Here is a 12,289-nt window from a genome sequence, read left to right on the forward strand (position 1 = left end):
GGGGTGAGCACTTCACCCGAGAGGCGTTCAGTGCGGGGAATGCAGCAGTATCACCGGAAGGGAGCTTTGTGATTCTTGAAAAGCACATTTCTCACCAGTCACTCACCGCCTGGCCCCCGCCATCCCTTCTCCAGAAATAACAGAGGATTACCCAGCGATTCCGGGTACACGGTTGCACGGTCACATGCTCGCAATAAAGCTGTTGTACTCGCTGCCCAAGTGCGACTGGGAGACCACATTGTTTTCCACATTTTGATGGATTTTCCGCGCTTGCCAAATAAACCGCCATCTGCTGAAAAGTGTGTGTTGGGATTGGGATGACAAACTAGTAAACTATTACTGCCACATATGTAACCATATTACGCCTCATAATTTGTCTGTTTGTAGCATAATTTAGGCAACCCTGCAGCGCAAATTCGCCCCCACTCCCAAATAGTTCCAGTGGCCCTGCTCTAAGTGCATACTCTGACCAATCAACGTGGAATTTCACTTCCTGAAAGTGCTTGTCGAAAAACAAGAGTGCCATGGCCAAATATGGAAGATATTTTACCTTGTTGACTTTTAATGAAAGAGCTGCAGTAATTGGTAATTTGACATATGGCCTGGTAAACGATAAAGACAAAGATTTAGTTTAAACAACACGTGTCTTTGCTATATTGAGTTTCATATTTATATGTTATATATGCTATGTTTCATTAAAAAGTGCCATATAATCATTAATAAGACACCATACACGATCAAACAATGGTTTCTCGAGTTCAAAAGGAGTCCTTTTCAGATCCGCACAAAAGGACTCCAGACGGGGAATGTACTGTGATGCTATATTGGAGCACACTTTTCTAGTGCATTTTCTGCTAAGTGGTTGGGTATAGGTGCTTTCAGTTTGTTATGATGAAGTGCCTGTCGATTTCACAAGTAATTTGTGCATGCTCAGACAACAAGCATTTGCAATGCAATAGGTCTCGCATTTACGAGAGTTTGAGCTAATGGCGTAAATGACAATGCCTTTTAATTATGTGTTGTTTTCAAAACAGATCAATAAAAAGCATAGGTCCAAGGAGGAACCAGACCGAAATACTCGTGAGTAAAGTAGAACCACTACAGCTACAAACTGGGTAAGCCACCACCTTTTTCCCTACAGGCTGGACATATGTTGAACAATCTCTTATTCCAACAGGGTCTCTTTCTCTGCCAGACGACCCTTGAAGCTTTTTACAAGATAAAACAGAGTGAGGACCTAATATTACACTTACCTGTACCTCACCTTGTAAATACGCTCTCTAGCCCACCACCAAACACTAACGGTTTCACTAAAACCCACACAAGCTTCATGCACATGGAATGAACTCACCATAGCCGATTATAGGTCGTACACCACCTTACAAGCCGGCATCTTGTGGTATAACAATATACCATACTAAAATGACTCTACCATGTACGTCTTGTCTTTGTCCTATGTGTTATCTGTAGTCAAGCTTGAGGGAATCCCCCTCTAACATCTATAGCGCCTTAGCGTGCGCCACGCATAGCCAAAAGACCACACAATCACTTAAAATGTAAGTTTATTGTTACTTTATTTGCACCTTTTCACATATCCATTGGTCCTGAGGAAAGCCAGCTTAAAATTTACAAGGCACTGGCTGAAACATGTAGACCACACTAGACGTTGGAGGTCATAACTAGCACTCCAATCTACGTCGTTTTGCCTTTTTATCCGCTAACAGAGGCCCAGTTCATTAAAGATAAATAACCCTCGGGTGCTGGGACCTTCTGTATAGCTTTTAAAACTTCACCTCTCTCACCCTTTTCACTGCACACTCAGCAACATACCTGCTCCGCAGTCACCTGGCGTTGAAGCACACCCGGGGCACATTCGGTGCCACTGTGGTGGGCCCGATGATGAAGCATGCCACCGACCAGGTCGGTGGGTGAGGGCTTTATAAGAAAAACAGTGCTTTTTCTTATCTGTTGTTATTCTTTGACGTACCTACCTGAGTCCTCTATACCCTTCTTAAACTAGCTAGTCCTTATTGATATATGCATATATAATCCAGGGGATACGGTCTAGCCTATCTAGTCCTCTCTCTCTTATTGATCTAAGCAATAAAAAGCATTGTCATTTAGAATGCAAATAGCTTAAACTCTTGCAAATGCGAGACCTATTGCATTTCAAATGCGTTCTGCCCAGTGCTATAAAGTGCTATAAAGTTCACAGGCAGGCAGGACAAGGCTATTTGAGAAAATAGTGCTCAGAGGCTGCAATTAAAGCCTACTGAGTAACAACACATGTAACAACGGTTGTCCTCATGGGAGGTTACAAAATGAGGCAAGCGGTACTAAAGAGGGACTACTAAGCCTACTGACCAATGATAAACCACAGTTTACAGTGGCCAATGACAAAAGCCAATGAAAAATATGGGTGGAGAGTGGGCGGAACTTCAAGTCCATACCTGAATACAGCATGCCTCACAGAGCAGCGCATGCGCTGCCCAGACATGACCTAAAAACGCACACTCTATCCCTCCCTCCCTCTATTTAAAGACATCAAAAGTGTTGTTTATTTTACGAAATATGGTGTTTTCTTTCACTTTGTACTCCTACCAATCCGCATTCCTCTCTCTTTACACTGCCTGTTAAACCCCTCTCAGGCATCCTGCTTGTCAATTAATGTATTTTAACAATATATGCCAGCGTGAAAATCTGAAGCTGGCACCCCTCCCCCATTCTTATTGATCAAGCTACGCCCTTGCTTTTGTCACTGTATATTGCGGATCTTCCTGCATTTATCTCCTCAAGTGATGGTATAGCCCCGGTTGTAGGGGGAACCCCTATTTCCTGCTTGTTATACGCAGATGATATTATAATACTGGATCTAACACCAAAAGGGTTAGCCAATCGTCTTCGTGCATTACATCTCTTTGCCGAAGCCCATTACTTGAGGATAAATGCAACAAAAAGCAAAATTATGTGTATTTCAGGGAGAAAAAAGTTAAAGTATAAGAACTTCGTTGGGACAGTTGGTGGCCATAAACTGGAGGTGGTAAAGACTTAAGTCTTTCTAGGAAAAATCATTTCCAATAATTTGAGTGATAAGCCCCACACCGATAACAATACCCGCAAAGCTTTGTCCCAGGGAAAAGGTTTGAGTGCATTATACTCAGCCACGGGGAGAAGACATTTCAATTGCCTTCTGGAAGTTTTTAGGGCAAAAATCCCTTCTTCCCTTTTGTATGGAATGGAATTGGTTGATTTAAGGAAATGGGATTGTTTACATTCTATAGAAGGGAAAGTGTTAAGATCTATATCCTCGCTTAATACCGCTTGTTCAGCAGCTGCCTGCAGACTTGAATATGGCCTTTGAAGTACGTGGGTGCAGGGCCTAGCAGCTGTTGTACGGTGGGTTGCCAGTTTGGCTAGAGGAGAAATGGGTTCATTAAGAAATCTTATGAAGGTTGAACTGCTGGGTAGCTTAAAAGAGTACTCGCAAATTGTTAAAAATTTCAGAAAGGCGGCCGCCCTTCTCCAATTGGAAGAGAGCACACTATTTACTGTTTCCTCTGTACAGTTAAAATCACTCTTGAAAGCGGCATCTTGGGACCTTAGCTTTAAAATGGACAAGGAGGCTATTTATCTTAAGAAGGGAGCTAACCATCTTACTAACTTGTATGTTAGGAAAGCTATGCAACCTTATGTCGCCTGGAATCTACGACATGGCATTCGGCGATTTTGGTTTCTTTTAAGACAGGATTTGTTGCCATTAAACAATCTATTGGCAAAGTGGTATGGTACTCCTGCAATTTGTAATTTTTGCAACTTGTCCTCCCAGGATTGCTTGCACGTTCTCTTCATATGCCCTGCATTGCGCCCATTTCGGCGTAAGTGGTTAAGATATGTATGTTTGCAATTGGGTATTTTAAATGCTAACTCTTTTTTACTTGCATTGTATAATCCCCCAAATGAAATTTTCTGTTTTAACATTTTTAACTTTTTAAAATGTTTTTTAGCTATTTATTGATCGCTTTTGTAGAAAGTGAACCTGATTACTCTATATTTTTGTAAACATTGTTGATGTCTTTATTGCATTGAATGGGTCTTGTATCATGTATGGTTTTTATGTGGATCTCCTCGGAGTTCCAAAACATAATAAAGAATTGAATTGAATTGACTACTAAGCCTACTGACCAATGATAAACCACAGTTTACAGTGGCCAATGACAAAAGCCAATGAAAAATATGGGTGGAGAGTGGGCGGAACTTCAAGTCCATACCTGAATACAGCATGCCTCACAGAGCAGCGCATGCGCTGCCCAGACATGACCTAAAAACGCACACTCTATCCCTCCCTCCCTCTATTTAAAGACATCAAAAGTGTTGTTTATTTTACGAAATATGGTGTTTTCTTTCACTTTGTACTCCTACCAATCCGCATTCCTCTCTCTTTACACTACCCGTTAAACCCCTCTCAGGCATCCTGCTTGTCAATTAATGTATTTTAACAATATATGCCAGCGTGAAAATCTGAAGCTGGCACCCCTCCCCCATTCTTATTGATCAAGCTACGCCCTTGATGCCATAACAATAGCAATTAGCACTGTTCAAATCCAAAATAACACAACATAACACAATGACATCCAAGGATTGCTGTAGCCCCACAAACCAGTAATCTAATATGGACGGCATCGTAGGACCAATGTTAGGTGTCTGGATACCAAGCCTCGGAGTGATTAATCCATTTTTTTTTCAGGACCAAATACATGCCTGCCTTATATGGCCAGAAAAGCAACAGGTACAAGCATCCACCCATACTTCCATGCTTTAAATACTCTGTTTGTATGGTAACTAGTCACAATATGGAGAAAAATGTTTTCCGACTGGACAGAATATCACGTTTTTTTATATAGAATGGACATAATATAGAGTCACAAAAATATAGTGGTGCATAATATCGGAATTCAGGTAAGAAATATCGGTTTTCATAATATCGAAGGTAGTAATATCGACAGTCATAATATAGTTGTTAAAAATATCGATTTTTTAAAATAGTTTATAAGTGTTAGTATATGTGTTAAAAGTATGTATTATTTTTGTAATGTATGTTTGAATTTTTTTAAAGTAATGAAATTTATGTTATTTCATTTTTGCGTTATTTAATTCCGTAGCGTGTTGTGGGTTTATAGGCGGATAGGGTGAGAAGTAATTTAAATACAGTGAATTAAATATTAATTTTGAGGAATTATTAATTATTTTTAATTTAACTTTGCGCTTTAGTTCTGTAGCAGGTTGTGGGTTTATAGGGGAATAGGGTGGGAAGTAATTTAATTGTAATTAAGTAAATATTTATTTTCATTTATTGGTATTGATAATTCATTTATTGTTGATTAATAATTAATTGGTGATTAAGTTTTATCAATTGGTAATTAATTTTTATTAATTGATAATTATATTAATTGTATTAATTTATTATTCGGAGTGGGTTGTGGGTTTGTAGGGGAATAGGGTGGGAAGTTATTTAATTGTAATTAAGTAATTAATTATTTTTATTTTTTGGTATTGTTAATTACTTTATTTTTAATTAATTATTAATTGGTAATTAATTTTGATTAATTGGTAATTCATTTTTATTAAATGATAATTATATTAATTGTATTAATTTATTATTCAGAGCGGGTTGTGGGTTTATAGGTGAATAGGGTGGGAAATAATTTAATTGTAATTAAGTAATTATTGAAATTATTTTTGTGTATTGATAATTAATTTACTGTTAATCAATTATCAATTGGTAATCTTGTTTTATTACTTATACATTTTTGGTATTGAAAATTAATTTGTTTTTTATTAATTATTAATATGTCATTACCTTTTAATTATTAATATTTATTGGTATTTATAATTAACTAATGATTCAATAATTTGTAATTGGTAATTCGTTTTTATTACATTTTTATTGCTATTGATAATTAATTTATATATATTTAATTATTAAATCATTGCTTTCCCTACTGTTGCACTCACTGGAGTGGGAATAGTAATTTTTACCCCTACGCTATCCAACACTTTCCCTACTGTTGCACTCACTGGAGTGGGAATAGTCATTTTTACCCCAACGCTATCCAACACTTTCCCTACTGTTGCACTCACTGGAGTGGGAATAGTAATTTTTATCTACCCACCACTTTCCCTACTGTTGCACTCACTGGAGTGGGAATAGTAATTTTTATCTACCCGCTATCCAACGCTTTCCCTACTGTTTCACTCACTGGAGTGGGAATAGTAATTTTTACCCTCCCGTGATCCAACGCTTTTCCTACTGTTGCACTCACTGGAGAGGGAATAGTAATTGTTACCCTCCGGCTACCCAACACTTTCCCTATTGTTGCACTCCATGGAGTGGGAATAGTAATTTTTACCCTGCCGCTATCCAACGCTTTCCCTACTGTTGTGCTCACTGGAGTGGGAATAGTAATTTTTACCCTCCCAATATCCTACGCTTTCCCAACTGTTGCAGTCACTGGAGTGGGAATAGTAATTTGTACCATCCCGCTATCCAACACTTTTCCTACTGTTGCACTCACTGGATTGGGACTAGTACATTTTACCCTCCCGCTATCCAACACTAAAAATAATGAATATTATTTAGTTAACATATATATGTATTACAAAATAAAAATGCATATATATTTTTTTTAATTTACATTAATTATTTATTAATTTTAAGGTTATTTAAGTATTTTTAGATATGTTTTACTTAATTATATTCATTATTTAAGTATTTACATTACTTTTAAGACATTAAAAAATTCGCTATTTTGAGGGCGTGGCTTGGAGGGCGTCGATGGCGGTCGCAGCTTAGAGGAGCTCCCGCCGGCCCACACATTATCCGAATATTATCCTGGCCCCCGAGCCCCGCAAACTACCCTACCTGTGCTGGCAGTGTTCCGGGTGGCACCGAGAGCTGTCCGGTGTGCCGCCCTGCGTCTTCAGCTGCTCCGGCGACCCACACTTGCTGGCGACGAGGTGCGGCCTACTGCCCACGAGTAGAGCCGGGGCCTCGATTTTCGCGACCCGAGACCGTCGGCCGGCGGTTGAGCCGGTCGGGAGAACCCTCACCCAGCGGCATCGGCACCGGAACCCGCGGGGACCGCTGAGAGTGCCTGCATCATCGGAGGCTGCCCCTGGGGTGTCCCCGGGACGGTGTGGGGACGCCGCGGCCTGTGTGGACCCCGGGAGACCGGGGCCTCGAGTTTTGCGACCCCGGGCCGGTCCGTGTCTGTGCGACCGGGGGTCGCGGAAGCTGGCTCCTGTGGTCAGTGCGGCACCTGTAGTGCGCGGTGACCGCTGTCATCGTCCGGGGGGACCCTGAGGGACTGGGTCGCGGATCGCCCCCTACTGACCGGTGGCCTTGCAATCTCCTCGTGACGTGCGCTCTGAGGCGCACCTCCCCGGGCCTGTTCCCAGGATTGATTGGGGCCGGTGGGACGACGGAGGGAGTCCCCGCTGGATCCTGCCTCGGATACTGGGGCGCTGGGGTGTCCTTGCTGCCTGCCTGGCTCTGGAGACGCCGGGGCCTCGAGTTTGGTGGACCCTAGCCGGATAGTGCTTTCTCTGGCTCCTGGACCGTGAGTTGGGCTCAGAACAGATAGAGTCCTAGCGATTTGCACGCCACGTCGGTCTTGGCTGGCCAGAGCTGGTGGTACCTGGAGGGACAGGCCTGCTGCCCGGATGGTGCGTGGAGGTCTCCTGCGGATTGCCCGAGACGAACTGTGAGTGCCCCCCCCCCCCCCCCCCCCCTCCTCTGCATTGGCCGCTGCTTTGTGACTCGGGTGGGGTGTGGAGTGGCCGGGCGGTCGACGGGGCTGGACGTCCCCGATTCCTGGAACTTTCCTCTGCGCGTCCCGGCTCATAGGTCCGGGGTGGGGTCCAGTCTGCGATCCTGGAAGCCCTTCCCTAGTGCCGTGACTATCCTGCCAGGCGTTCCCGCTGGGGCTTGCTGCCTGGCGCTGGGCTGCGGTGTTGGTGTGCTGGGGGTGCTCATTGGAGACGGCATCTGAACCCCGACGGAGTCTCCCTGGCCCCCCTGAGTGGCCGTACCTGGTGCATTGCTGTCGACGAGGGGCCCCCCACTGGGGCAGTGTGGCCATTTTCCTTGCCGCTCACCATGACGAGAGGAGGGGGCGGCACTGGGTCCGCCAAGCAAGGGACAATTGATAAATTCACGGGGCCCAGTGGAGGATCCGGGGCCTCCGGTGGTGGCCAGAACGCGGGCCCTGATAATGCGGCCCTGATGGCCGCCATTACGCAGTCCAGAGACATGCTTGATGCCAAGATTGGGGCCGTTGGCGCCGATGTCATGCTGCTGCGTCAAGATCTCCGCAATGCTGTGGCCCGCATCACCGAAACCGAGACTCGGATTACTGGAGTGGAGGACGATGTGGTGGCCCTGAAAAAGAAGGTGGAGGACATGGCCCGGATCCAAAAAGGGCTGGCGCTCCGTGTCGAGGATGCGGAGGGGAGGGCGCGGAGGAACAATCTGCGCTTTGTGGGCTTTCCGGAGGATTGTGAGAAGGGGTCCATGGATTCATTCTTGGCGCACTGGTTGGAGAGCTGGCTTCCCCCGGACGCTTTATCGCGCTGCTTTGTGGTGGAGCGTGCCCATAGAGCCTTGGCGCAGAAACCACCGGCGGGGGAGCGACCGCGTCCGGTCATCGCTAAGATCCTCAATTTTCATGACCGGGATGTGATCCTTAGGGAAGCAAGGGCGAAGGAGGACTTGTCGTTTGAGGGTCACAGGATAATGATCTTTCCGGACTATACCAGGCTGGTGCAGCAGCAGCGCCGATCCTTCCAGGATGCGAAAGCCAAGTTACGAGGCCTGAAAATTCAGTATTCGCTGTTGTACCCTGCACGTCTGCGTGTTGTGTTTCATTCCAAGACTCACTTCTTTGACACCCCGGAGGCGGTTTTTCAATGGACAGATGAGACTGTCAGGATCCGTCCGAATGCCCAGCCGGGCCTGAACTCCGGAGCGTCGCGTGGGTCATCGCCGGAGAGGGGCGACTCTTCCAACGGGAGCAAGAGACGCCGGAAGTCCAGATCGCGACGACGCTCCCGATCCGGGGGTGACCTACTGGATGGTGCACAGTCAGATACTGCTCAGTCTGGGACTGGGACCTGAGGGGCGTAGGGCCCTCTCCTGTCTCCTGCATGTCCTTCGTTTCTGGCCTGGGCTGGTGGCCATAGGGGTGACACTATTGATTGATGGGCTGGTCTGAGGTGTGGGGTGGTCTGGGTCGTGACTGGTCCCACAGGGGATGGGTGTGATGTTTATAGTAGCTCTGTCCCGCTGCGCCTAAGCGGTGGGCCACATGTGAGTAATGGGGTTCGGGGTGCTGACCTATGGGCGGCCCATTCCTCCCATGTTCGAGGGGGGCCCAAAGGGGAGGTACTGTTAGTTGGGGAGTGTGGGGGGATCCATTGGCCTGGGGGACCTTGGGCGCTCTGTTTTGGGCCCGGGGCTCTTTATGCCGCGACAGGTACTTCACTGTTTCATGAGGTATAGGGGTGGGGGAGGGGGGATAGGCGGGGGTTTGATAGTTGAGGATGTTGGGTGGGTGTTCGGGTGGGGGGGGGTGCGGGGTGGTTGGATGGGGGTGCACGTGATTTTTGCTGCTGTGGTTTTTGTATTACTGGGTGCTTGGGCTGGGTCCGGGGATTTCCAGATGCTCTCCCACCGAGACTATGGGTGATTCTCCAGGGGCGGTGCCTGTTAGTGGCTCCATGAGGATTCTTAGCTGGAATGTCAGGGGCATGCTGGACAAGATTAAAAGGGGGGCAGTGCTGCGCTGGGGTAAGAGGGACTCGGCAGATGTCATGTTACTGCAAGAAACACATATGTTAGGAACGAAGGTGCTGAGTCTACAACGTTTTGGTTATACCCAGGTGTTCCATGCAGGTTTTACCAGGGGGTCGAGAGGGGCGGCTGTCCTCATCCATCGACGCTTATCTTATGTTCACGAGCGCCATTGGCTTGATCCCCAGGGCCGGTTTGTGTTTGTCAAGGGCATGATTGGTATGGAACCTGTGGTGTTCGGCAGTGTGTATGCTCCCCCTCCCCTGCAGTGGTCTCTAGCGGAGCGCCTGTTTGAATTGTGGGCCGATATTCCGGACTGCCTGGCTGTCATAGGGGGTGACTGGAATGATGTGATGGATGTGAATCTAGACAGGCAGAGACTGCAAGTGGCCGCGGGGGCGCCTGCCCCTACTCGTCTGAGAGCTATGAGTGATGGGCTCGGTTGGGTGGATGCATGGCGACATCTGCATGCCAGGGCGCGTGAGTACACGTTTGTGTCGGCGGTGCATGGCTCCTTTTCCCGTTTAGACTGTGTGTTTGTATCCGGGGCCTTCCTCGATAGGGTGCAGCAGGCCGTGATCCAGCCCCGTGGATTGTCGGATCATTCCCCGGTCGCAGTGCGGATTGCACTATGTAAACCCCGTCAGCCGTTCCGTTGGCGGATGTCTTCGTGGCATCTCCAACGGGCGGACTATACGACCCACTTGCGCGGTGCGATAGCCCGATATTGGCGGGAGAATTTGACCGACGGCATGGACAGTGTGACGGTCTGGGAGGCCATGAAACCCACGCTACGGGGCGTGGACATCGCCTGGTGTGCTGCCGCCCGTCGGGGGCGTCAGGAGGCCACTGTAGCGGCTGCGGCTGCGGTGAGAACTTTGGAGGGGCAGTGTGGTGACAATGCAGGGGACGTGGCGCTTCGGCTACTTCTCCAGGCGCAGCGTTCCTATGCTTCGATCCTGCTGGACGAGGCTCGTCAGGCCTGGCTGGCCACGCGCAGTAGGGTGTATCAGTGGGGTGACAAATCGTGCACTATGCTTCACCGCCTGTGTCAGCGAACTCTACAGCCGATCTCTCTGCCGGGCCTTACGGATGGGGAGGGGATTGCTATGACGGACCCTGCTGCGCTTGCGGCGAGTTTTGCCGACTATTATAGGGTACAATACGCTTCGCGTGAGTGTCTCCCACCGGAGGCGATTGACAAATTCATAGCTGACCTACCCCCCCGGGCATTATCGGATGAGGCCAGGACAGCCCTTGACCTTCCCCTGTCGGCGGAGGAACTGGGCGATGCGCTGGGACAGCTTAACACAGGCAAGGCGCCGGGACCGAGTGGCTTCCCTAGCGAATTTTACAAGAAATTTCATTTGCAGCTGGGACCGCACTATCGGAAGGCTTTGGAGGCGGCGCGAGAGGGTGGTTGCTTGCCGGTCGACTGGCGTCAGGCTGAAATAGTGGTGTTCCTGAAACCGGGTAGGCCCCCTGACAGGCACGAGTCGTATCGCCCGATTTCTCTTATTAATTTTGAGGCCAAATTATTGGCTAAGGCGTTGGCGAATCGCCTTCTCCCATATGTGACGGATCTGGTCCACCCGGATCAGGCGGGATTTATGCCGGGCAGGGCGACAAGGCACAACATCAGACGGGCGCAGGTGGCGGTTAGTGCGATGGGGGCGACTGGGGAGCGGGCGGCGCTCTTACTGGCAGACATCGACAGAGCGTTTGATTCTGTCAGCTGGACATACCTCTTTGCTCTGTTGCCGCGCCTCAACTTAGGCCCAGTTTTTATCTCGTACGTCCGACTGCTGTACACCGACATCACAGCCTCGGTGCGTGTCTCGGGCGCCATTTCGGAGAAATTCCCGATTGCTAGGGGGACCCGGCAGGGGTGCCCCCTGTCCCCGTATCTCTTTGCGCTAGCCATGGAGCCGCTGGCGGCCTGGGTGCGCATTGATGCACAGCTTCGTGGCTTTGTGTGGGGTGCGAGCCTCACGGACAGAATCGCACTGTATGCGGATGATGTTCTTTTCTTTTTGACAGACCTGGATCGTTCAGGACCGCGTATATTGGAGATAATGCGTGTGTTTGGGGAAGTCTCGGGACTATACCTTAACCCACGCAAATCGACCCTCTGGTTGTTGGGGGGCCGGCGCGAGGTGTCTCCTTGGGCAGTGGATCTGCAGGTGGCGGTTGGTGGCCTGAAGTATCTCGGAGTCTTCCTGTCGGAGTCTGCCGCTGTTGCCTGGGAGCGTAACGTACAACCGGTGTGGGACAGGGTTCAATCCGACGTTAAGACATGGTCACGCATGCCTCTGAACATATATGGCAGATCTGCCATTTTTAAGATGGTGGCCCTCCCTAGACTACTCTACCAACTACAGAACCATCCGTACAGAGTAGACCCGCAGTGGTTCCGGCGTGTGAACTCCCTATTAGGCCGGT

The sequence above is a fragment of the Lissotriton helveticus genome, chromosome 5_1 (genome assembly GCF_964261635.1).
Source record: "Lissotriton helveticus chromosome 5_1, aLisHel1.1, whole genome shotgun sequence".
Lineage (NCBI taxonomy): Eukaryota > Metazoa > Chordata > Amphibia > Caudata > Salamandridae > Lissotriton > Lissotriton helveticus.